General features: G+C 44.2%; 1 pseudogene; it reads right to left on the bottom strand.

Annotated features, from left to right (window-relative positions):
• Positions 1–5432: 5432 nt before the first annotated feature.
• LOC137333206 (U2 spliceosomal RNA) lies at positions 5433–5605 on the bottom strand (annotated as a pseudogene).
• Positions 5606–26874: the final 21269 nt, after the last annotated feature.

Raw genomic sequence — 26874 nt, forward strand, 5'->3', positions numbered from 1 at the left:
GAAGTCCTTCATCCTGGAACCATTCTAGTAAATCTTTTCTGCACCCTCTCCAAGACCTTCATAAAGTGCCCAGAATTGGACACAATACTCCAATTGTGGCCGAACCAGTATTTTTTAAAGGTTCATCATAACTTCCATGCTTTTGTACTCTATGCCTCTATTTATAAAGCTCAGGATCTGGTATGCTTTTTTAACCTCTTTCTCAACTTGCCCTACTACCTTCAATGATTTGTGTACATATACCCCCAGGTCTCTCTGTTCCTCTACCCCCTTTAGAATTGTATCTTTAGTTTATATTGCCTCTTCTCATTCTTCCTATCAAAATGCATCACTTTGCACTTCTCTGTGTTAAATTTCATCTGCTATGTGTCTGCCCTTTCCACCAGCCTATCTATGTCCCCTTGAAGTCTTTCACTATCCTCCTCACTGATCACTACACTTCCAAGTTTTGTGTCATCTGCAAATTTTGAAACTGTGCCCTGTACACCCAAGTCCACGTCATTAACATATATCAAGAAAAGCAGTGGTCCTAGTACAGACCCCTGGGGAACACCAATGTCTACCTTCGTCCGAAAAACAAACCGCTCATCACTACTCTCTGTTTCCTGTCACTTAGCCAATTTCATATTCATGCTGCCACTGCCCCTTTTATTCCATGGGCTTCAATTTGCTGACAAGTCTATTATGCGGCACTTTATCAAACACCTTTTAGAAGTGCATACACACCACATCAACCGCATTGCCCTCATCAACCCTCTCTGTTACCTCATCAAAAAACTCAATCAAGTTAGTTAAGCACAATTTGCCTTTAACAAATCCGTGCTGGCTTTCCCTAATTAATCCACACTTGTCCAAGTGACTGTTAATTTTGTCCCGGATTATTATTTCTAAAAGTTTCCCCACCACCGAGGTTAAACTGACTGTAGTTGCTGGGTCTATCCTTACACCCTTTTTTGAACAAGGGTGTAACATTTGTAATTCTCCAGTCCTCTGGCATCACCCCTCTATCTAAGGATGATTGGAAGATTATGGCCAGTACCTCTGCAATTTCCACCTTTACTTTCCTCAGCAACCAAGGATGTATCCCATCCGGACCTGGTGACTTATCTACTTTAATTACAGCCAGCCTTTCTAGTACCTTCTCTTTATCAATTTTTAGCCCATCCAGTATCTCAACTATCTCCTCTTTTACTGTGACACCTTGTTACTTTTGTGTGTCATCTTATCAAATGCCTTTTGAAAATCCAAATATACCACATCCACTGGTTCCCCCTTATCTACCCTGCTAGTTACACCCTCAAAAAAACTCCAATAGATTTGTCAACACGATTTCCCTTTCTTAAAACCATGTTGATTCTGCCTAATCATATTATGATTTTCTAAATGCCCTGTTACTTCGATCTTAACAATAGATTCTAGTATTTTCCCTACTACTGATGTCAAGCTAACTGGCCTGACGGGGAGTTTGGCTCATACATTGCCCGATTCTCAGCTTGGGTTAACATTATAGGAACACAGGAACAGGAGTAGGTCATTCAGCCCCACAAGCCTGTTCTGCCATTCAATGAGTTCATGGCTGATCTGTATCCTAACTCCATTTACCCGCCTTGGCTTTATATCCTTTAATACCCTTGGTCAGCAAAAATCTATCGATCTCAGATTTAAAATTATTAATTGAGCTGGCATCTAATGCTTTTTATGGGAGGGAGTTCCACACTTCTACCGCCCTTTGCATGAAGGAGTGTTTCCTAACTTCTCTCCTGAACGGCCTGCCTTTGATTTCAAGGTTATGTTCTCATGTCCTACACTCCCCCACCAGCGGGAAAAAATTCTATCTACCCTATCAATTCCTTTCAAAATCCTAAAAATATCAATCAAATCACCCCTTATCACTCTATATTCCAGGGAATACAAGCCTAGTTTATATAATCTCTCCTTATAATCTAACCCTTGGAGCCCTGGTAACATTCTGATGAATCTGCGCTGCACTCCTTCCAAGGCCAATATATCCTTTCTAAAGTGCGGTGCCCAGAACTGTACACAGTACTCCAGATGTGATCTAACCAGAGCTTTGTATAGCTGTAGCAAACTTTCTCCCATTTATATTCTAGCCCTCTAGTTATAAAGGCTAACATTCCATTAGCCTTTTTGATTATTTTTTGTACCTGATCACTACATTTTAGTGATCTGTGTACATGGACCCCTAGATCTCTTTGGACCCTCAATGTTCCTAGCTTTTCACCATTTTAAAAAAACACTTTTTTGCCCACTCTCTTAATTTATTAATGCCTCTTTGTAATCTTATGCTCCTGTCCACACTATTTACTATGCCATCAATCTTTGTGTCATTGGCAAACTTGGATATATGGCTCTGTATTGTCTTATCCAAGTCATTAATAAATATAGTGATAGTTGAAGCCCCAGCACAGATCCTTGTGGGACACCACTAGTCACTTCCTTCCAATTCCAGTACATACATAAAGGAGGCTTATGATAAATGTCAGGTTCATAATTCAGTAGAGAACCAAGCTAAATAGTAAGAGTGTAGTCAAGGGAAAGGTGGGGCTGATTAGGAACTAAAAAGGAGATCTTCTTGTGGAGCCAGAGGGCATGGCCAAGGTACTATATGAGTACTTTGCATCTGTTTTCACTAAAGAAGAGGATGCTGCCAATCTCACAGTAAAGGAGGAGGTAGTAGAGATTGGCACCCCATCCACCACCCTAAACATTAACTCATTCACCACCGGCACACAGTGGCTGCAGTGTGTACCATCCACAGGATGCACTGCAGCAATTCGCCAAGGCTTCTTCGACAGCACCTCCGAAACCCGCGACCTCGACCACCTAGAAGGACAAGAGCAGCAGGCACATGGGAACAACACCACCTGCACGTTCCCCTCCGTGTCACACACCATCCCGACTTGGAAATATATCGCCGTTCCTTCATTGTCGCTGGATCAAAATCCTGGAACTCCCTTCCTAAAGGCACTGTGGGAGAACCTTCACCACACGGACAGCAGCGGTTCAAGAAGGCGGCTCACCACCACCTTCTCCACGGCAATTAGGGATGGGCAATAAATGCCGGCCTCGCCAGCGACGCCCACATCCCATGAACGAATTTTAAAAAAATTGGATAGGATAAAAATAGATAAAGAGGAGGTACATAAAAGATTGGCAGCGCTCAAACACTGAGGACACCGTCCAATGTGTTATGCGACACTACCACCGTGCTAAATGGGATAGATTCAGAGCAGACCTAGCAGTAGCACCACGACTGACCGAGCTGGCCAAGTCCTGAAGGACATAGCTGCCAGACTGGGCCTGCGGCAGATGGTGAGGGAAAAACCTACTTGACCTCGTCCTCACCAATCTACCTGTCACAGATGCATTTGTCCATGACAGTATTGGTAGGAGTGACCACCGCACAATCCTTGTGGAGACGAAGTCCCGTCTTCACACTGAGGACACCATCCAACGTGTTGTGTGGCATTACCCCCGTGCTAAATGGGATAGATTCAGAACCGATCTGGCAGCTCAAAACTGGGCATCCATGAGGTGCTGTGGGCCATCAGCAGCAGCAGAATTGTATTCCAGCACAATCTGTAACCTCGTGGCCTGGCATATTCCTCACTTTACCATTACCAACAAGCCAGGGGATCAACACTGGTTCAATGAGGAGTGTAGAAGAGCATGCCAGGAGCTGCATCAGGCGTACCTAAAAATGAGGTGCCAACCTGGTGAAGCTACAACACAGGACTACATGCATGCTAAACAGCGGAAGCAACATGCTTTAGACAGACCTAAGCGATTCCATAACCAACAGATCAGATCAAAGCTCTGCAGTCCTGCCACATCCAGTCGTGAATGGTGGTGGACAATTAAACAACTAACGTGAGGAGAAGGCTCTGTAAACATCCCCATCCTCAATGAAGCGTTTGCAACCATCTTCAGCCAGAAGTGCCGAGTGGATGATCCATCTCGGCCTCCTCCCGATATCCCCACCATCACAGAAGCCAGTCTTCAGCCAATTTGATTCACTCCACATGATATCAATAAACGGCTGAGTGCACTGGATACAACAAAGGCTATGGGTCCCGACAACATCCTGGCTGTAGTGCTGAAGACTTGTGCTCCAGAACTAGCCGCGCCTCTAGCCAAGCTGTTCCAGTACCGCTACAACACTGGCATCTACCCAACAATGTGGAAAATTGCCCAGGTATGTCCTGTTCACAAAAAGCAGAACAAATCCAATCCAGCCAATTACCGCCCCATCAGTCTACTCTCAATCATCAGCAAAGTGATGGAAGGTGTCATCGAAATGCTATCAAGCGGCACTTACTCACCAATAACCTGCTCACCGATGCTCAGTTTGGGTTGCGCCAGGACCACTCGGCTCCAGACCTCATTACAGCCTTGGTCCGAACATGGACAAAAGAGCTGAATTCCAGAGGTGAGGTGACAGTGACTGTTCTTGACATCAAGGCAGCATTTGACCGAGTGTGGCATCAAGGAGCCCTAGTAAAATTGAAGTCAATAGGAATCAGGGGTATATTCTCCAGTGGCTGGAGTCATACCGAGCACAAAGGAAGATGGTAGTGGTTGTTGGAGGCCAATCATCTCAGCCCCAGGTTATCGCTGCAGGAGTTCCCCAGGGCAGTGTCCTAGGCCCAACCATCTTCATCAATGACCTTCCCTCTATTATAAGGTCAAAAGTGGGGATGTTCGCTGATGATTGCAGTGTTCAGTTCCATTTGCATTCCCTAGGATAATGAAGCAGTTGGTGCCCGCATGCAGCAAGACCTGGACAACATCCAGGCTTGGGCTGATAATTGGTAAGTAACATTTGTGCCAGACAATGACCATCTCCAACAAGAGAGAGTCTAACCACCACTCTTTGACATTCAACAGCATTACTATCGCCGAATCCTCCACCATCAACATCCTGGGGGTCACCATTGACCAGAAACTTAACTGGACCAGCCTCATAAATACTTTGGCTACAAGAGCAGGTCAGAGGCTGGGTATTCTGCGGCGAGTGACTCACCTCCGGCATTGGACCACGAGGCACCGGACACGACAATGGTAAACCAAGCCCAGTCGACCCTGCAAAGTCCTCCTCACTAACATCTGGGGACTTGTGCCAAAATTGGGAGAGCTGTCCCACAGACTAGTCAAGCAACAGCCTGACATAGCCATACTCACAGAATCATACCTTTCAGACAACGTCCCAGACTCTTCCATCACCATCCCTGGGTATGTCCTGTCCCACCGGGAGGACAGAGCCACCAGAGGTGGCGGTACAGTGATATACAGTCAGGAGGGAGTTTTTTTTTTGTAAGTGTAATATATCAGCTTTATTCTCAGTAATAATACATACACACATACAGAGACGCTGGGAACGAGCTGTTTTTCCTTTTGAATATCTCCCCAGAGGGAGGTGCACCGTTCTCAGAGACACTGCAATACTGGGTCGATGCGTGGAGTGGACGGAGCAAGCCTCTATTCCATCTCCCTGTTCCAAAAATCAATTTAATATATGGTCCCCAGATCGGGGACGTATCAGATATTAAACTGATAAGAACAGAATTTTTTTTTCAAAAAATATACTTTATTCATAAAATTTGCAGCAATATATACAATACAGTTGTCATATCAAATTCCAAACGTACACAATACAGATTATACAATTTGCAGGTTACATCAAGTACAGTTTAATGAACACATTGGACATAATTACAGTTCATGACACTCCAGGCTGCCTCATTGCAATACACTCAATACAGATTATTGATAACAGGTACGTTACAGATTCTTTACAGGTTCATTACAGATTCATTACAGTTACATTACATCAGTTAGAATTTTACATTCTGCACAAGGGAGTTTTTCCCTGATTGCAGCCCCTCGGTATACAATGGCGGGAAGGCTCTAAACGGTTGCCTTTCCCCACAGAGCCTTTGCGGCGGCCGCACCCATCCTCAGTGCGTCCCTCAGCACGTCGTCCTGGACCTTGGAATGTGCCAGTCTGCAACACTCGGTCGAGGACAGCTCCTTGTACTGGAAGACCAGCAAGTTTCGGGCAGACCAAAGGGCGTCTTTCACCGAGTTGATGGTCTTCCAGCAGCAGCTGATGTCCGTCTCAGTATGCGTCCCCGGGAACAGCCCATAGAGCACAGAATCCTGTGTTACGGAACTGCTCGGGACGAACCTGGACAGATACCACTGCATCTCTCTCCAGACCTTCTTTGCAAAGGCACATTCCAGAGGAGATGGGCGACGGTCTCGTCTCCACCGCAGCCTCCTCTGGGACAGCGCGCGGTGGCGCTGAGAGTCCGGGAGTACATGAAGGATCTGACGGGAAGGGCCCTTCTCACCACCAGCCAAGCTAGGTCTTGGTGCTTGTTTGAAAGCTCTGGTGATGAGGCGTTCTGCCAAATGACATCGACAGTCTGCTCGGGGAACCAACCGACAGGATCCACCATCTCCTTTTCCCGCAGGGTCTCGAGGACGTTACGTGCGGACCACTTGCTGATCGCCTTGTGGTCAAAGGTGTTTTTCTGCACAAACTTTTCCACGAAGGACAGGTGGGGCGGAACGGTCCAACTGGACGGAGCGTTCCGTGGCAGCGTGGCCAGGCCCATCCTTCTCAACACCGGGGACAGGTAGAACCTCAGCACGTAGTGACACTTCGTGTTTGCGTACCGAGGGTCTATGCACAGCTTGATGCAGCCGCACACAAAGGTGGCCATCAGGATGAGGGCCACGTTGGGCACGCCTTTCCCCCCTTTCTCTGGAGATTTGTACATAGTGACCCTGCGGACACGGTCCATTTTTGATCTCCAGACAAAGCGTAAGATGGCTCGGGTGACTGTCGCGGCGCAGGAGCGAGGTACGGGCCAGACCTGCGCCACGTACAGCAACACCGAGAGCACCTCGCACCTGATGACCAGGCTCTTGCCCACGATCGAGAGGGATCGTCGATCCCACAGTCCCAGTTTCTGCTTAACCTTGGAAATACGCTCCTCCCAGTTTTTGGTGCACGCCCCGGCCCCCCTGTACCAGATCCCCAGCACCTTCAGGTAATCCGACCTGATGGTGAAGGGGACAAAGGATCGGTCGGTCCAGTTCCCAAAGAACATGGCCTCGCTCTTGCTACGATTTACCCTGGCCCCCGAGGCCAGTTCGAACTGGTCGCAGATGCTCATCAATCTGTGGACCGAGAGCTGATCCGAGCAAAAGACGGCGACGTCATCCATGTACAGGGAGGCCTTGACCTGAGTGCCTCCGCTGCCTGGGATCGTCACCCCTCTTATGCCCGCATCCCTCCTGATGGACTCGGCAAAGGGTTCGATGCAACACACGAACAAGACGGAGGAGAGAGGACAGCCCTGCCTGACTCCAGATTTGATCGGAAAGCTTTCTGATTCCCACCCGTTGATTGAAACTGCGCTACTGATGTTTGTGTAGAGCAGTTGGATCCAATTGGGGATTCCCTCCCCAAACCCCATTTTGGAGAGCACGTCCATCATGTACGTGTGGGATATTCTGTCAAAGGCCTTCTCCTGGTCCAGGCTGATCAGGCAGGTGTTCACCCCCTGTCCTGTACGTAGGCAATTGTATCCCTGAGTAGCGCCAGGCTATCAGAGATCTTCCTGCCGGGTACGGCGCAGGTTTGATCGGGGTGGATCACCATCTCCAGGGCTTACTTGACCCGATTGGCGATGACCTTGGACAGAATTTTGTAGTCCACGTTGAGTAGTGAGATGGGTCGCCAATTTTTGATTTCTTCCCTCTCCCCCTTCCGCTTGTAGATGAGGGTGATGATGCCTTTCCTCATGGAGTCTGACATGCTGCCTGCCAGGAGCATCCCCCATATACTTCCAGAAGGTCTGAGCCTATCCAGTCCCACAGAGCCGAGTACAACTCCACCGGTAAGCCGTCGCTTCCGGGAGTCTTACTCTTCTCGAAGGAACGGACGGCCTTTGTCAGTTCGTCCAGAGTTAGCGGGTGATCCAGACTCTCCCACTTGCTGTCGTCTAGAACCTCCGTGATAGACGACAAGAAGGACTGGGAGGCCGCGCTGTCTGTGGGCTTCGCGTCGTACAGTCCGGCATAGAAGGATTTGCAGATCCTCAGTATGTCGGGCTGCGAGGACGTGACCGAGCCGTCCTCTTCCTTCAGGCTGCTGATCACAGAGCTCTCTCTGTGCACCTTTTGGAAGAAGAAGCGCGAGCAAGTCTCGTCCTGCTCCACGGAGCGGACTCTGGACCGGAAAATGATCTTGGAGGCCTCGGAGGCAAAGAGCGAGGCTTGCTGGTCCTTCACCTCTCGGAGTTCCTCCCCGACATCGATCCCCATCGACTGCAGCAGGAGAAGATTCTGCATGCTTTTCTGGAGTCGGGACGTTTCCCTCTGCCTCTCTCTCGCCTTCTGAACACCTTTGAGGATGAAGAACCTCTTGATGTTCGCATCAAATACAGTCAGGAGGGAGTGGCCCTGGGAGTTGATTTTCAGACGGGAGGGAAGTGTGCGGTGGTGTCCCCCAGGGGTCGGTGTTAGGACCGCTGCTCTTTTTGATATATATGACCTGGACTTGGGTATGCAGGGCATAATTTCAAAGTTTGCAGATAACACGAAACTCGGAAATATAGTAAGTAGCAAGCAGGATAGTAACAGGAGGACATAGACGGTGAAATGACCAGACACATGGCAGATTAAATTTAATGCAGAGAAGTGTGAAGTGATGCATTTTGGTAGGAAGAATGAGGAGAGGCAATATAAACTAAAAGCTACAATTTTAAAAGGGGTACAGGAACAGAGAGACCCAGGGGTGTATCTACACAAGTCTTTGAGGGTGGCAGAACAAGTTGAGAAGGCTGTTAAAAAGGCATATGGGATTCCTTGGCTTTATAAATAGAGGCCTAGAGTACAAAAGCAAGGAAGTTATGCTAACCCTTTTTAAAACACTGGTTAGGCTCCAGCTAGAGTACTATGGCCAATTGTGGGCATCGTACTTTAAGAAGGATGTCAAGTCCTGAGAGATGGTGCAGAGCAGATTTACTCGAATGGTAACAGGGATGAAAGACTTCAGTTACTTGGAGAGACTAGAGAAACTGGGGTGGTTCTCCTTAGAGTAGAGAAAGTTGAGGGGAGATTTGATAGAGGTGTTCAGAATCATGAAGGGTTTTGATAGAGTAAATAAGGAGGAACTGTTTCCAGTGGAAGAAGGGTCAGTAACCAAAGGGCACACACTTAAGGTAATTGGCAAAAGAACCAGATGTGACATGAGGAAAAAAATGTTTACATAGCGCGTTATGATGATCTGGAATGCACTGCCTGAAAGGGTGATAGATACAGATTCACTAATAACCTTCAAAAGGGAATTGGATAAATACTTGAAGGGGAAAAACTTGCAGGGCTATGGGGGAAGAGTAGGGGAGTGGGACTAAATGTATAGCTCTTTCAAAGAGCCAACTCAAGCAAGATGGACCGAATGGCCTCCTCCTGTGCTGCATCATACTATGATTCTGTGATATCCATTATTCCTACTCTTTTTTTTGCACCGCCTAAACAATCTCCTTACCAAGTCAATAATTTGCTTTCAATTCCATTAGCTTTAATTTTAGTTAACAGTCTCTTATATGAAACCTTATCGAATTCCTTCTGGAAGTCCATATAAACTATATCCAAAGACATTCCCCTGTCTACTACCTTAGTTATTTCCTCAAAAAATTCAGTTAGGTTCATTAGACATGATCTACTCTTTACAAATCCATGTTGGCTCTCTCTAATCAGCTCAAATTTTTCTAAGCGCCCAGTCATGCTGTCCTTAATTATAGATTCCAATAAATTCCCCACAACAGATGTTAGACTAACAGGTCTATAATTTCCTGGTTTCTCTCCCTCACCTTTCTTAAATAACATTTGCAATTTTCCAATCTGATAGGACAATTCCTGAATCGAGAGAGCTTTGGAAGAGTATGGCTAAAACATCTGCAATTTCCTCGCCTACTTCCTTTAAAACTTTGGGTTGGAAACCATCAGGTCCTGGGGATTTGTCAATCTTTAGTGCCATTATTTTTTCTAATGCTGTTTTCTTACTTACGTTAACTTTAGTGAGTTCCAGTCCTTGAATCATTATTAGTTTCCCTGTAATGTCAGGTATGTTATCCTCTTCCACTACTGTGAAGACTGACACAAAGTAATTATTCAACAAGTCTGCCATTTCCTTGTTTTCATTTGCAATATTACCCACATCTGTTTTTAAAGGGCCCACTTTTCCCTTGACTACCCTTTTTTTCTAAGATAATTGTAAAAGCTTTTTGTGTTAATCTTGATATCCCTCGCAAATTTTTCGTATTCCCTTTTTGCAGCGATTATCTTTTTTGTCTTCCTTTGCTATTCTTTATATCTCTCCCAGTCCCCTGGAACTACACTATTCTTTGCACTATTGCATGGTCTTTCCTTTAATTTTATGTTGTCTCTCACCTCTTTTGCCAAAATCAGTCCTTCAGTCTATCGGTAAATACGTTATAAATGTGTTATTAGTATGCAGTACCTGTTATATCTGTAGATGGCTTTTTGAATGGGGTTTTCAATGTTAAATGTCAAGTAACATTAGCTACTAAAACACTGGCTGATAGTACACTAAAAAAACAGGTTGGGACAGAATTTCTGTCAAAATAACGGCGAGGCTAATGGCGCTCATCGTTATTTATGCGCAAATCGGACAGAAACTTCAGGCGAGGGCAGATGCGAAGTTAAACACGAAAATCCGGAAGTTGCTATGCAAGATGCACCATTCCACCGTCAGCTTCGCAAAAACGGCATCTCGCTATCTGACTCACCATTCAGATAAATTGAACAGAGTGAAGTTCCTGTATTTGGATGGTAGATATGAAATAAACTCAGCACAGAAAGTTAGGGCTTGTCCTTTTCAGTCTAAGTACCCTTTTTAACAGTGTGATAAGTCTTAATTACTGCCAAACAACCTCTCTGGCACTGAAAATTAACTTTTACACATGTGGAGTCGCATTCCTTCAGCTTTTAATTGTTGTTGGAGATTATAAAAAAAAATTTAAATCAATCTTTTTTTTTACTTTTTCTTACTGTCTCTTTTCCCTCTCTCTTAATCCAATCTTTCTTTCCCTCTCTTCATTTCGCTTTTGGTACCTGATTTGACATTGAATTCACTATTGTAACTTACACTTCCTGGTTCAGACTCTGCGCTGCTCATTAACGATTCTTCAATCTGATTGGCTAAAAAGATACACTGTTGCTTGCCCTGTTCTTGCAGGTCCCAGATGCCCTGTAGCGGGTGCTGCACTGTTTGGCTCTCTAATTTACAGCAACTTCCAGCACAAAAGCTCATGGAAAGTATAGGGGCAAAGGCAAGTCTAAATAATGGTTCACCGGCTACATGAAATTGTGGCCCATTGAGTCTGCATGCAGTTGCAGAATTTGGCCACCGAGTGCTGCTGTGAGCAGCCAAACGTTATGAAGCTCCACTGGGATAGCCAGCAGCTATATTGGTAAAAGAAAGTAAAGAAAGGCAAGTGATAAAGTTGTGAAAAAACTTTGATCCTCCTTTTAAATTTGTTAGCCCTTCATTGGCCTCCCATGCTTCAGTTGTATGTGACCTTGGTCAGACCCCGTCTGGAATTCTGCGTTCACTTCTGGACACCAAACCTTAGGAAAGATGTATTGGCTTTGGAGGGGGTACAGCACCAGAATGATAACAGGGTCTAAAGGGATAAATTATGAGGACAGGTTGCATAAACTTGGCTTGTATTTCCTTGAGTTTAGAAGGTTGAGGGGTGATCTGGTCAATTGAAATTTTCAAGACTGAAACTGATAGATTTTTGTTAGGTAGGGTTATCAAGGGATATGGAGCTAAGGCGGGTAAATGGTATTGAGATACAGATCAGCCATGATCTAATTGAATGGCAAAACAGGTTTGAAGGGGTGAATAGCCTTCTCCTGTTCCTATTTTCAGTTCCCACCTCACCCAGCTGGCTCATAGCTCCTAACGGCCTTTTTTCTGGTGAGAAAATGCCATTACCCTGGGCTTGTTATTTCCCAAACCCCCTCGCTTCCTCGACTGTCCTCCTCCCAGTCGCATACCTCGCCTGAGTGCACCTCCTGCTGGCCAGGGCCACACCCCAACCCCTCCCGGGCAACTCACAGCTATCTTGCGACTTCTTGAACTAGGCTGCTTCCCACCGAACCAAGCCTCACACGTGTGACTGCTGCTCCAGCCTCTGCAGCAGCGCATCTGTACCTGAATGCAGCTTGTGTCCAATAGACACCGCAATACATCCAAAATCTTGGCTCCTTCAACAGCTAACGAAATGTGACTTTTCTATGTTTGAAAACTAACATAATTAACAAAGTGTTTAAATCTATTGCTATCGATAGAGACAAGCAGTATACTGGTAAAGAGCTATGTGGTACTGTTGATCAGTTGCTAGAAAGAGAAGAGTTAAATAATTATAATACAGCCATGAGAAAACTTGGATTATTTTATACCAAAGGAAAATCTGGGCAGTACCAATTTACCTCTGATAGCAGCAGTAACAGCAGCGTGGATTTTTATATTGTTCATGCACAGGAATATTTATCCCTTTACCAACATCACTTAAAAAAAACTGTATGATCTGGTCATTGTTTTGTTGGTGTTTGTGGAATGTTGCTGTGCGTAATTTGACTGCTGTGTTTCCTACATTACAACAGTGTCTACACTTCAAAAAGTCCTTCATTTGCTGTAAAGCGCTTTGGGATGTCCTGACGTCATGAAAGGCGCTATATAAATGCAAGTCTTTTTTTTAAACATGAGAAGGTCAAAATGGTGGATGGTGAGCTGGATCGTGAGGAGGAAGTACCAAATGCACAATGGAAGAGTGGCTGAAGAGAGTTTTTAAAATCAGAGAGGGAGGTGGCAAAGCAGATGGAACTCAGCAGGGAGTTCCAGAGGGCAGGAGCATAGTGGATGAATGAGCAGCCACCAATGGTGGAATGAAGGACACGGAGAAACCCAGTGTTAGTGGGACAAAGAGTGTGTGCAGATGTAAGTCAGAAGGGGATCACAAAGGTAGGGTGGAGTGAAGCCATAGAGGAAGTTGACATGAGGACAAGAAATTTGAAATCAGCTATCGTGGAGTACAGGGAGTCAATGAAGCTTGGAGAGGTCTTTGGGGAGGGAAGGACGCAGGCTGCGGCACTTTGCATGACTTGAAGGTTGTGGAGAGTTGAGATGGGGGCTGGCTAAGAAAATACTAGAGAAATTGAGTCTCAAGGCGATAAAGGCATAGACGAGAATTTTTTTGGGGGGGGGAGGCGGTGGAGATAGAGAGGTATGGATTGGAAGAAAGCGATCTTGATGGAATGAATATAGAGGCGGGCATTGAGCTTGGGGTCGAGCAGTGCACTGAAGTTCTGATCTTCCTGCTGTGTGGAAGGGAATCCCCTTTTAGAATCATAGAAATTTATAGCACAGAAGGAGGCCATTCGGCCCTTCATGACTGTGCTGGACACAAAAGAGCTATCCAGCTAATCCCACTTTCCAGCTCTTGGTCCGTAGCCTTGTAGGTTATGGCACCTCAAGTGCACATCAAGTACCCTTTAAATGTGATGAGGGTTTCTGCCTCAACAACGCTTTCAGGCAGTGAGTTCCAGACCCCTACCACCCTCTGGGTGAAAAAAATTCTCCTCAACACCCCTCTAATCCTTCTACCAATCACTTTAAATCTATACCCCCTGGTTATTGACCCGTCTGCTAAGGGAAATAGGTCCCTTCTTATCCACTCTATCTAGGCCCCTCATAATTTTATAAACCTCAATTAAATCTCCCCTCAGCCTCCTCTGTTCCAAAGAAAACAACCCCAGCCTATCCAATCTGTCCCCATAGCTAAAATTCTTCAGTCCTGGCAACATGCTCATAAATCTCCTCTGAATCCTCTCTAGTGCAATCACATCTTTCCTGTAATGAGGTGACCAGAACTGTACGCAGTACTCTAGCTGTGGCCCAACTGGTGTTATATACAGTTCTAGCATGACCTCCCTGCTCTTATATTCTATGCCTCGACATATAAAGGAAAGTATCCCATATGCCTTCTTAACCACCTTAGCTACCTGCTACCTTTGGGGAGTTGTGGACATGCACTCCAAGGTCCCTCTGTTCCCCTACACTTCTCTGTATCCACCCATTTATTGTGTATTCCCTTGCCTTGTTTGACCTCCCCAAATGCATTACCTCATACTTCTCTGGATTGAATTCCATTTGCCACTTTTCTGCCCACCTAACCAGTCCATTGATATCTTCCTGCAGTCTACAGCTTTCTTCCTCACTATCAACCACACCATCATCTGCAAACTTCTTAATCATGCCCCTTACACTTAAGTCTAAATCATTGATATATACCACAAAAAGCAAGGGACCTAGTGCTGAGCCCTGCGGAAACCCACTGGAAACAGCCTTCCAGACACAAAAACACCCATCAACCATTACCCCTGGCTTCCTGCCACTGAACCAATTTTGGATCCAACTTGCCACTTTCCCTTGGATCCCACAGGCTTTTAGTTTTCTGACCAGTCTGCCATGTGTGACCTTGTCAGAAGCCTTGCTAAAATCCATGTAGACTACATCAAAGACGCTACCCTCATCAACCCTCCTTGTTACCTCTTCAAAAAATTCAATCAAGTTAATCAGACATGACCTTCCCTTAACAAATCCATGCTGACTGTCTTTGATTAATCTGTGCCTTTCTAAATGATGATTAATACTGTCCCTCAGAATTTGTTCCAATAATTTGCCCACCACCGAGGTTAGGCTGACTGGTCTGTAATTACTCGGCCCATCCCTTTCTCCCTTCTTAAATAATGGTACGTTAGCAGTCCTCCAGTACCATGCCTGTAGCCAGAGAGGCTTAGAAAATGATGGTCAGAGCCTCCGCTATTTCCTCCCTTGCTTCTCTTAACAGCCTGGGATACATTTCATCCGGGCCTGGCAAGTTATCTACCCCTTAATATTTCCTCTCTCACTATATTTATCCCATCCAATATTTCACACTCCTCTTCCTTAACTACAATGTCTGCATTGTCACCCTCTTTCGTGAAGACAGACGCAAAGTATTCATTAAGAACCATACCCATGTCTTCCGCCTCCACACATAGGTTACCTTTTTGGTCTCTAATAGACGCTACTCTTTCCTTAGTTATCCTCTTGCTTTTTATGTATTTATAAAACATCTTTGGATTTTCCTTGCCAATATTTTTTCATGCCCTCTCTTTGCTTTCCTAGTTTCCTTTTTAATTTCACCCCTGCACTTACTATACTCCTCTAGGCTTTCAGCAGTATTGAGCTCTTGGTATCTGACATAAGTTTTCCTTTTTTGTCTTATCCTACCCTGTATGCTCCTTGACATCCGGGGGACTCTTGATATGGGAGTCCAACCCTTTTTCTTTGTGGGAACCCTCACGATCTCCCCCTTGAATGGCTCCCACTGCTCTGACACTGATTTACCTTCAAATAGCTGTTTACAGTCCACTATTACCAAATCACATTTCAGCTTAGTAAAAATGGCCTTTCCCCAATTGAGAAATTTTACTCCTGGTCTATGTTTCTCCTTTTCCATAACTATGCTAAATCTAACTGAATTATGATCACTACCACCAAAATATTCTCCCACTGATAGTCCTTCTATCTGTCCAGCTTCATTCCCTAAAACTAAGTCCAGAAGTGCCACCTCCCTTGTTCGGCTTGCTACATACTGGCTAAAAAAAATTTCCTGAATGCAATTTAAGAATTCTCCGTCCTCTATACCTTTTACACTGATTCTATCCCAGTTAATATTAGGGTAGTTGAAATCCCCCACTATTACTGCCCTATTGTTTTTGCACTTCTCAGAAATTTGCCTACATATTTGCTCTTCCATCTCCCTCTGACTGTTTGGGGGCCTATAGTACACTCCCAGCAGTGTGATTGCCTTTTTTTGTTTTTCAGTTCCATCCATATAGCCTCATTTGATGATCCTTCTAACGTATCATCCCTCCTCACAGCTGTAATTGTTTCTTTAACCAATATAGCGACCTCCCCTCCTTTTTTATCCCCCTCTCTATCTCGTCTGAAAACCCTGTAACCAGGAATGTTGAGCTGCCATTCCTGCCCTTTAAGCCATGTTTCAGTAATAGCTGTGATATTGTACTTCCACGTATCTATCTGTACCCTCAGCTCATTTGACTTATTCACTAAACTCCTTGCATTGAAGTATATACCATTAAGCACTACCAAACACCTTTGTTGTCTGTTTTCTAGCCTTTGTTTACTCTGCCTTCCAAAATCGCTCACTAATTTTCTGCCTTCCATTTCCAGCTTTGCTTCTCTCCCTTCTGAATCTACGTTCAGGTTCCCATTCCCCTGCCAAGCTAGTTTAAACCCTCCCCAACAGCACTAGCAAACCCCACCGCGAGGATATTGGTCCCGGCCCTGTTGAGGTGCAACCCGTCCGGCTTGTATAAGTCCCAATGTCCCAGGAATCTGAAGCCCTCCCTCCTGCACCATCTCCCCAGCCACGCATTCATCTGCCCTATCCTTCTGTTTCTGTACTCACTAGCGCAGAGTAATCCAGAGATTATTACCTTTGAGGTCCTGCTTATTAATCTCTTTCCGAAAATCTGCCCGCAGGACCTCATCTCCCTTTCTACCTATGTGGTTGGTACCGATATGGACCACGACCTGGCTGTTCACCCTACCCCCTCAGAATGGATGTTCTGCAGCCGCTCAGTGATATCCTGGACCCTGGCACCAGGGAGGCAACATACCATCCTGGAATCACATCTGCGGCCACAGAAACGCCTGTCTGTTCCGCTAACTATTGAATCCCCTATAACTATTGCTTTCCTGACCTTCCTCCTCCCCTCCAACCCCCCCGTACAGCTGAGCCACCCATGGTGCTGTGGACTTGGCTCTGGCTGTACTCCCCAGAGGAACCATTGCCCTCACCAGTGAATACCAGTTAGAGACCGAGATGCAATCAGGGGACTCCTACACTACCTGCCTGGTCCTCCTTGTCTGTCTGGCGGTCACCCAGTTCCTCTCTGCCTGCACACTCTTAAGCTGCAGGGTGACCACCTCCTGAAACATGCTATCCACGTAGCTCTCAGCCTCGCAGATGCACTGCAATGACGCCAGCCGCTGCACAAGCTCCGAAACCTAGAGCTCAAGCTCCTCCAGCTGACGACACTTCCTGCACATGTGGATGTCCAGGACACGAGATCTGGAGTTCCCACATGGCACAGGATGTGCATTCGACGGGACTGAGGTGCCCTGCCATGCCTCTATTTATTAGACTACCAACTAAACTTACTAGAAATAAACTTAAGACTTAAAAAAACACTCACCAGCTACTCACCAATCAGCTCTTTCCCTTGTGCTGATTTCACTCTAGGTGTTTTTTTTTACCGGTCTCCCCACTCGCGCTCCCTTTTACCTCCAGGTTATTCTGCGGGTCCGCTCTCTCCGCTCTCGGGCCGCCTTTTATCCGCTCTCCCTCACGTCTGCTCTTGGGCCGCCTTTTATCCGCTCTCCTGCGGGTCCACTCTCCCCGCTGTTGGGCCTCCTTTTATCCGCTCTCCTGCAGGTCCCTTCATGGATAGGTTTCTGTTGGAACTTGTAGATGTGGCCGCGAGATGAAATTAGGCTCTTTTTGACTCAGCAGAATTCAGTACCACAAAGACCAGTGCTGGTATGGGGTTGCTGATAGTCTGAGTATTGTGTCCCTAATTCACCAGACCATTGATAAGGTCAGGAGGAAGTCCAGTGATTCCATAAAACCTAACACTAACATGTAAATAAAGGTTCAAAAGACACATATAGATGTGAGGCATTTATGATGAGCTGCTTGTAGTGCAAGTGTCCTGTTGCCATCACAACAGGATGCAAAATTCTGGGACAGTTAAAATTATTGTCCACATGAGCTACGAATAGTGCAGACTCCCAAATATGGAGAAAACACAATCTGGTCTTTATTGTAAATTAATATTCATTTTAGAAAAAGCAAAGACATCAACTTGCATTTATATAGTGTCTTTAAAGAAGAAAAAATTCCCAAGATGCTTCACAGAGGCATAATCAGACAAAGATGGGTGCTGAGCCAAAGGAGATATTAGGAAGGGTGAGAGTTTTATATGAGTTGCAGTTTAGGGAGGATGGGAGGCTAGTCAGGAGACCACTGGGATAATTGAATCTGGAGGTGATAAAGGCATGAAAGAGAGTTTCAGCAGCAAATCAGCGGAGATAGGGGTGGAGTCAGGCAAGGTTAGGGAGGTGGAAGTATGTAGTCTTTATGATGGAGAGGATATGGGGTTGGAAGCTCAGCTCGGGGTCAAATAGGACACCAAGGTTGCGAACAGTTTGTTTCAACCTGAAATAGTAGCCGGGAGGGGGATGGAACCGGAGACAAGGGTATGGAATTTGTGGCAGAGGCCTAAGACAATAGTTTCAGTCTTCCGAGGCTTATCTAAGACTGGATGTTGGACAAGCAGTCTGACAACACATAGACAACGGAGGGGGTCAAGAGAGGTGGTGCAGAGGTAGAGCTGGGTGTCCTCACTATACATGTGGAACCTGACCCCATGTCCTTGGATGATGTCACCAAGGGACGACGTGTAGATGTGAAAGAGGAGGCAGCCAAGGATAGATCCTTCAGGGACTCCATGGATGGGCAGAGAAGCCATTGCTGGAGATACTTTGGCTATGATTGGATACTTAAGAGTTGAACCAAGTGAGGCCAGTTTCACGGAACAGGACAATGGAGGAGCGGGTGTTGGAAGAGGATGGTGTGGTCGAACATGACAAAGGCTGCAGAGAGGTTGAGGAGGACAAAGAGAGATAAGATAGAGGATATTATTTATGACTTTGATTAGGTGGGATTGGTGCTATGGTAGGGGCCAAGCCTGACTGAAGATATTCAAACATGGAGTTGCGCGAAAGATGGATATGGATATGGATTTGGCAGCCAACACGTTCATGGACTTCGATGAGGAAAGGGAAGTTGGAGATGGGGTGGTAGTTTGCAAGGATAGAGGGGTCAAGGGTGGGATTTTTGAAGAGCGTATGATGATGGCGGTTTTGAAAAGCAAAGGGACATTACCTGAGATGAGGGAACCATTTACAATATCAGCTAGAATAGAGGCCAGGATGGGAAGTTGGGTGGTCAGTGGGAATGAGGTCAGTGGAGCAGGATATGGATCTCATGGATAACATGAGGTCGGAAAGGGCATGAGAGGAAATGGGAGGGAAACTATAGGGTTCAGGCCTAGGAAAAGGGAAACCTGGAACATAGGAACTGGAGTAGGCCATTCAGTCCCTCAAGCCTGTTCCGCCATTCAATTAGATCATGAATGATCTGTCCCTCAACTCCATTTATCCGCCTTTGTTCCATATCACTTGATTCCATTACCCAACAAAAATCTCAGTCTTGAAAATTTCATTTGACGCAACATCCACAGCCATTTAGGGGAGCAAGTTCCAGATTTCCACTACCCTTTGTGTGAAAAAGTGCTTCCTGATTTCACTCCTAAATGGCCTAGCCTTGGGGAGGTTTGGTTCATTGGGCAATAGAAAGCAGCAGAGGCAGCTGCACGAATTGACTCAGTCTTAGTGACAAAGAAGCTCAGCAGCTGTTTGCAGTTATTGGAGATGACTGTTCAAAGCAGTTGAATCTCTATAAATGGAGAGAGTTGCATCATATTGGGAAGAAATATGCATACTCACTTTTAATCAAGTCCTGTGTGTGAAATGGCGTGAATGAATTGATACGCCCTACGCTATAACTTGGCACACCATGGTAGAAGCAGCACACATTGTCTTTGGATTCAAGAGCTACCTCTGACTCACCCAGACAGGTAAAACAGCTGTGCCTGTCCATCTTCATCAGCTTAATAAAAACTGAATATTCTATTTGTTCCATGCCAAGCTAGCTAAGAACACCAGAGTCAGACATGGCGCTAGATGACACGGTTTCTAAACAAGATCCCATTGCCTTGGAAGGCCTGCATAAATTAGCTTAATGGCGGCAAGATCCTGCCAGGAGTAGGTCCCTCCCGTCAAAGTCAGGCTGGGGCTAGCTACCCTATAACGATACGTCTAAATGTAAGAAAGTGGCAAGTAACACTGTAGCCAAGCAGTAAAGACCTTCACATAATGCATACTGTCATGAATGAACAGCAAGATTGATGTGCTTGCTCCATAGGTGAGGGATCCACATGTCTAGTTGCTGACATCTCTCAGGTGCAAGAGAAGCAACAGCAGAGGGCATGTAACCTCTCCATACATTCTAGCAGTATTGAGTCACCCAATCCACTGGATTGGGAGGTACAGCGGACTTCATTCAGTGAAAGCAACAGCATTATCAATGAAAGGCTCAGAAGTGCTGTGGGGATGCCCAGCTGCTCCTATCCTTCTACAGACATGTCTGAGGAAGTCAGCCTTTCAGTGGACCCCTTTAGGCCAGAGGAAGCTGGACCATACATATGGTACATTTGCATACTTTGGATACATGTGGCAAGATCTCCAACAGAATGATAGTTGATTCAGCATTTAACATGTCAAATCTCTGTGGAGCAGCAATAAGCAAAATAAACAGAATGATAAGTTATATTGCTAAGTTGGTTGAGTACACATCTGAAGATGTCATGATAAAACTATCATGGTCAGACAGCACTGTGTTCAGTTTTCATTACCAAGGCACAACGGAAATATTCAAGTCATGGAGGCAGTGCAGGAAAGATCCGTGATGCTGATACCTGGCATCAAAGCACTGAGTTACAAGGAAAGATAGGAAAAACTGGGCTGTTTAGCTTTGAGGAGGAGGCTAAAATGGGGTAATTTTAGAGGTACTCAAGATATTATATGGCATAGACTAGAGTACTACTTCACGATACATCAGAATACTCAAATAATGGAGCATAGGTTAAAACTGTTGAAAGGACAATTTAGGACAGATGTCAGGAAGATCTTCATGCAAAGAGTGATTAACACTTAAAATCAACTTGCTGGTAGGATACTGGAAGCAAGAAAAAAAACTTGTTTATATAGCACCTTTCAAAAATCTCAGAGCGTCCCAAAGCACTTCACAGTTAATTAAGTACTTTTGAAGTGTAGTCGCTGTTGTAGGGAAATGCAGCAGCCAATTTGTGCACAGCAAGGTCCCACATTCAGCAGTAAGATACATGATGCCAGATAATCTGTTTTAGTAATGTTGGTTGAGGGATAAATATTAGTTAGGACCCGGGAGAATTCCCCTGCTCTTCTTCAAATAGAGCCATGGGATCTTTTATGCCCACCTGAGAGGGAGACGGGGCCTTGGTTTAACATCTCATCCGAAAGATGGCACCTCTAACAGTGCAACACTCCCTCAGTACTGCACTGGAATGTTAGCCTAGATTTTGTGCTCAAGTCTCTGGAGTGGGACTTAAACCCACAACCTTGTGACTCAGGGGTGAGAGTGCTACCACTGAGCCAAGGCTAACACCAAATGGAAGCAATGCTGGAAAAAGTCCAACGACCTTACCAATGACTGAGTGCAAGGGTGGGGCAGTGAAAGGAAATACATCCTAATTGGTAAGATTCTTAACAAGAATGGAGGAACAGAGAGCTCTACGGTGCAAGTACATAAATCTGTAAAGATGGGAATGGAGCTAATATGGCCTTAAAAAGGACAAATGAGATACTTTTTATATATATAGGGAGATTAAATATAAAGGCAAGAAATGATATTGAATTTGTGCCCAACACTGGTTAGGCTACATTTGGAGCATGCAGTTCTGGGCATCTTATTATAGGAAGTATATTAGAGCTACAAAAATTCACCAGAATAATACCAGAAATTATAGTAACGAAGAAAGGCTCAAAAATTAGCCTTTATTCATTGGAACATAGAAGATTTAGGGGGTTTATGGAGGTTTTCAAGATGATGAAAGGTTGTGAGAGTAAATAATGAAAGATTGTTTCCATGTTGGTGAATCGGTCACAAGGCAGCATAAATTCAAGATTGCCATTAGAAGAATAAAGGGGAAGTTGGAAGAATTCTTTTCCACACTGAAGTTGTTAGAACATGGAATGCTTCACCATAACTGGCTATTAAGGTAGAAACTATAACATAATTTAGAAGGAAATAAGATGAGTATTTGAAAAGAAAGAATAGAGGGAGAGTAGGGAATTGGACAAGGCAATTGTTCTAGTTGAAGAGCTGCACTGGTACAGGACTGATGGGCTAAGTGGTCTCCTTCTGGGCTGTAAGTTTCATGATTCTATATCTCTCTTCTGCTGCGAGAACAATTGGATGACCACCTAGAAGGAATTGTACGAGAATCACCTGGAGTGAATTACTGATTTTCTCCTCTATGGAGGAGCTTCAAAGCCTGCATTTATCATCTCCCCAAAAGTAGATCTACGGTCAGGAATTCACTATGCAGAGAGTTATAGCTATGATTTCATATTGCATCAATGTGTTGAACAGTGCATTGATATAATGCACTGTTGTAGCACACTCTGGAAGGCACTTTCCAAGAATCGCAACATATTCAAGAATTTATTTCAAGTTTACAATCATAATTAAAATAATAGTATTTATTGAATGGTAAAAAAATGTTAGAAAGCTGTACAATGTGATAATGAAGTGTTATGGCATTGTAAGTGTAAAAAAAAGATTCCCTAGCAGACAAAGTGGCTTTTGTAATGGCAGATCTGTTCCAGAATTATGCTGGCATGATTTGTGCATGCTCGTTCCGAAAAGGTTCTGTCCATACTGAACAACGGTTTCAACTATGATGGACATTTGGAATTTTATCTTTCAATGATTCTCTGTGAATGATCTGCTGATATCTGTGACAGTACATTGAAGAACACTTCAGATCACAACCTAGAAAGCAAAACGTAATACAGAACTTACTACTAAACGTTAAAATTTAAGAAATGAACATTCAATATTGTAAAACATCTTGCTTATTAACCTTTCAACCCCTAGAAAAGAATCAGTTTGAAAGAACAATTTTACAAAAGTTTACCTTGCTACAACCTACAAGCTATATAACACAACATTAACATTTGTGGTTAAAAAGTGCATAAAGTCTATTTATTAAAAAATGGCACATCATAAAAAAAACTTTCTCTTTCAGAAAGGATCCCGACTTCATAAGAACATTAGAAGTAGAAGCAGGAGTAGGCCATACAACCCCTCGAGCTTGCTCCGTCATTCAATAAGATTGTGGCTGGTCTTCTACCTCAGCTCTATTTTCCTGCCCTATCCCCATAACCCTTGATTCCTTTAGTGTCCAAAAAAATCTATCGATCTCAGTCTTGAATATACTCAACGACTGGGCACCCACAGCCCTCTTGGGTAGAGGATTCCCAAGATTCATAACTCTCTGAGTGAAGAAATTCCTCCTCACCTCAGTTTTAAATGGCCGACCCTTTATCCTGCGACTATGCATTCTAGTTCTAGACTCTCCAGCCAGGGGAAACAGTCTCTCAACATCCACCTGGTCATGCCCTCTAAGAATTTTACATGTTTCTCTCATTCTTCTAAACTCCAGAGAATATAGGCCCATTCTACTCAATCACTCCTCATAGGACAACCCTCTCAACCCAGGAATCAATCTAGTGAACCTTAGTTGCAACCCCACTAAGGCAAGTATATCCTTCCTTAGTTAAGCAGGTCAAAGCTGTATGCAGTACTCCAGATGAGGTTGCAGCAAGACTTCCTTGCTTTTATAATCCAACCCCCTTGTAATAAAGGCTAACATACCATTTGCCTTCCTAATTGCTTGCTGTACCTGCTTGTTAACTTTCTGTGATTTGTGTACAAGGACACCCAAATCCCTCTGAACACCAACATTTTTAAGTCTCTCACCTTTAAAAAATATTTTGCTTTTCTATTCTTACTATCAAAGTGGATAATTTCACATTTCCAAACAATATACTCCATCTGCCACCTTCTCGCCCACTCACTTAACTTGTCTATATCTCTTTGCAGCCTCTTTACGTCCTCTTCACAGTTTACTTTCCCACCTAGCTTTGTATCATCAGCAAACTTGGATACATTACACTCACTCTCCTCATCTAAGTCATTGATATAGATTGTAACCAGCTGAGGCCCAAGCACTGATCCTTGCGGCACCCCACTAGTTACAACCTGCCAACCTGAAAATGGCCCGCTAATTCCTACTCTGTTTTCTGTTTATTAGCCAATCCTCAATCCATGCTAATATATTACCCCCAATCCCATGAGCCCTAATCTTGTGTAACAACCTCTTGTGTGGCACCTTATCGAATGCCTTTTAAAAATCCAAATATAGTACATCCACTGGTTCCCCCTTATCTACCCTGCGAGTTACAATTTCAAAAAACTCTAATAGATTTGTCAAACATGATTTCCCTTTCATAAAACCGTGTTGATTCTGCCTAATCATATTATGATTTTCTAAGTGCCCTGATACTATGTCCTTAATAATAGCTTCTAGCATTTTCCCTACTACTGATGACAGGCTAACTGGCCTATAGTTCGCTGTTTTCTCTCTCCATAAGATCATAAGAGATAGGTGCAGAAGTAGGCCATTCGGCCCCTCGAGCCTGCTCCGCCATTCAATGAGATCATGGCTGATCTGATTTTTACCTCAACTCCACTTTCCCCCCATCTCCCTCCTTTCTTCAATAGCGGGGTTACTTTTGCTACCTTCTAATCCATGGGGACCATTCTAGAATCTAGGGAATTCTGGGAGAACAAAACCAAATCCACTATCTCTGCAGCTACCTCTTTTAAAACCCTTGAATGTAGGCCATCAGGTCCAGGGGATTTGTCAGCTTTTAGTCCCATTAATTTCTCCAGTACTTTTTCTTTACTAATATTAATTACTTTAAGTTCCTCACTCTCATTAGACCCTTGGTTCCCCACTATTTCCGTGTATGTTTTTTGTGTCTTCTACTATGAAGACAGATACAAAATCTTTGTTTGACATCTCTGCCATTTCCTTATTCCCCATTATAATTTCTCCTGTCTCTAAGGGACCCATGTTTACTTTCGCTAATCTCTTCCTTTTTATATACTTGTCGAAGCTCTTACAATCTGTTTTTATATTTCTTGCTAGTATTTAATTTTCTCTCTATCAATTTCTTGGTCAGCCTTTGCTGATTTCTAAAACCCTCCCAATCCTTTATTTGTGTGTTCAGCTTCTCAGTTTGCTGTCACAAGACTGTTAGCAATTCTGGCAATACCTTAAAAAGGTGTTCATAGTCCCTAACAACTGGAGCCAAGCAAGAAAACAGATATTGCACTTAGCAGAAGAATCAGAAGATGACATGGGGTGCAAAGTTCTTTAGCAGCTGAAGAAAATCCCTGGCTCAATGGGGGAACCCAACCGGGAACTACCTGAATAAGGATTAGAATGGTTTCTAATTAATCTGTGAGTAGTATGAGAACTCTGGCCAAGGTGTTGAATAACTCACATGTGGTGGGTCCTTAAATAGCTGCTTGTGACTTTGAGGAAGCTTCAGATCACATCTGTGGTAAATTGATAGCCCTAGAAGTTGGCATTCATGTGTCCCTTGATATTTGTCTCATTGAGCCATTCATCCAGGCAAAGATACCCATTGATCTCCACTTCTGCTCAGATCACTATCACTTCCAAATGTTCACAGAGGATATCAAATCCACACCCTTTCTCAAGTATTGATGCCCAACAATCCCATCGTCAATTGGATGAAATTTTGGGATTTGACTCTTGATTGGGTTTTGTTTGTGGAAAGAAATAAGTCTAAAACAATTCAGGGGAACAGCTCAGAAACAAAGATTGAAGGGGACTGTATGATCGGATAAAACTTGTACCTATTAAGGTATCTGGAATCATCCGCTGCCAGCACATTCGCTTTTTAAAAAAATAAACATTTAAAGACACATTTATTAAAAGTGACAGTTTTTGCAGGGGAGAGGGTTAAGTGATGCAGTGGGTTAGCACAATATCTTATCTCCTCTTAGGAACTTGAGTTCAATTCTAGCTCAGATCTACTGGATGAATTGATGGGGATGAATTTGGGCAGTCTTAATTTGCATCCCAGAGGACACAACCCACAAAAAAAACTGCCTCCAAATTGCCACAAATGAGTAATCTCAGATAATCAACAATGAAGGCTGGGAGATGGAAAAATAACATTAGTGCAGATGAAGATAGTCTTTTGAGACTGTTGTTAGAGCAGAGTATTGCAAGGTTTACTCTGTATCTGGCCATTGCTATACCTGGGGAGTGCTTGATGCGGACACTGGATGCTCAGCATGCAACAGTTTTTTATTTCCCCGTATTGACGTTGATAATGAACATAACAATGACATCATTATTTTAAAAAACATTCTTTGAAGCTATGTTGGAGTGTCAAATGTTGACAGACTTAACAGGTTCAACTTGTAGAATGACTTCGATTAGTAGATCAGTTGTGTCCTTATACAAAACAGATGGACACCAATTTCAGGAACCCCCATTCCAGTCTTGCAGTCCCCAAATAGAAAGTGGAAAACACCTGTGTCCCACTTCTGCCAATATCAAGTCACCTACTGCTGTCAGGTAGAGTCCACAGCTAGGTGGACACTGAAGAATAGTGGGTTTATCCAATGGAAGCTACTGAAAGCTTGTAGCCTCGAAAAAAAATAATTTTAGGAAAGGTTTTACAAAGCAGTGACATCACTTTACCAAAAATTGTTAGACAGTAAAAGCTGTCATGGTAATTTAAGATGCTTCAAATTGGATTACAGAATACCCTAGCTACAGGAATAACAAACAGCAAAGCAAAAAAAAAGACAAGAAATTAGTAGTGGAATAATAGGACTA

The sequence above is a fragment of the Heptranchias perlo genome, chromosome 15 (genome assembly GCF_035084215.1).
Source record: "Heptranchias perlo isolate sHepPer1 chromosome 15, sHepPer1.hap1, whole genome shotgun sequence".
In the NCBI taxonomy this organism is placed as follows: Eukaryota; Metazoa; Chordata; class Chondrichthyes; order Hexanchiformes; family Hexanchidae; genus Heptranchias; species Heptranchias perlo.